The sequence below is a fragment of the Penaeus monodon genome, chromosome 20 (genome assembly GCF_015228065.2).
Source record: "Penaeus monodon isolate SGIC_2016 chromosome 20, NSTDA_Pmon_1, whole genome shotgun sequence".
In the NCBI taxonomy this organism is placed as follows: domain Eukaryota; kingdom Metazoa; phylum Arthropoda; class Malacostraca; order Decapoda; family Penaeidae; genus Penaeus; species Penaeus monodon.
In genome coordinates, this window is record NC_051405.1 from 46,161,298 (window position 1) to 46,161,762 (window position 465).

The following is a 465-nucleotide window of genomic DNA, read 5'->3' on the forward strand; positions in this document are numbered from 1 at the left end:
CATAGCTATTCATCAATTCAATGACCTACTCTAGGGTTCGAGAAAAACTTGTTAAGGCTGAAAAATTTTTTCCTGCGTCCAAAACTTTCTGGTTTCAAAACTGCCCGATAATTCTTACCATTGCTTTCTCAAGGTATCCAAATAGTCTGAAACTTGTCTTATTGCAATTCTCTTCTAAAACACTTTGGACAAAATTTCCCCAATGATTTTCACATTAACCATTTTGCCCCTGGTAGACTTTAGAACATTTTCATCCTTATTGCTAAATTCATATCAATAAACAAATGAAAATCGGCACCCATAAACTTTGCAATGCCGAACCCCTAAAATTCGCAAATATAAACACCAACTGCAAAGAACATGTGGTTTGCAAAAAAGAAGTAAAACACCTAAAAATCAACCGGCAACAAGAAATAATACAAATTCGCAGAATAATTTTAAAAAGGGGGAACAGGAAGTTGTCAT

The 465-nt window shown here is 34.4% G+C and overlaps 1 protein-coding gene across 1 annotated transcript in view; it reads right to left on the bottom strand.

The window, feature by feature from the left end:
* Nucleotides 1–465, bottom strand: part of LOC119586023 (putative 3-phosphoinositide-dependent protein kinase 2) — a gene marked incomplete at its 5' end in the record, with an annotated part of 38,876 nt that overhangs the window by 35,947 nt on the left and 2,464 nt on the right.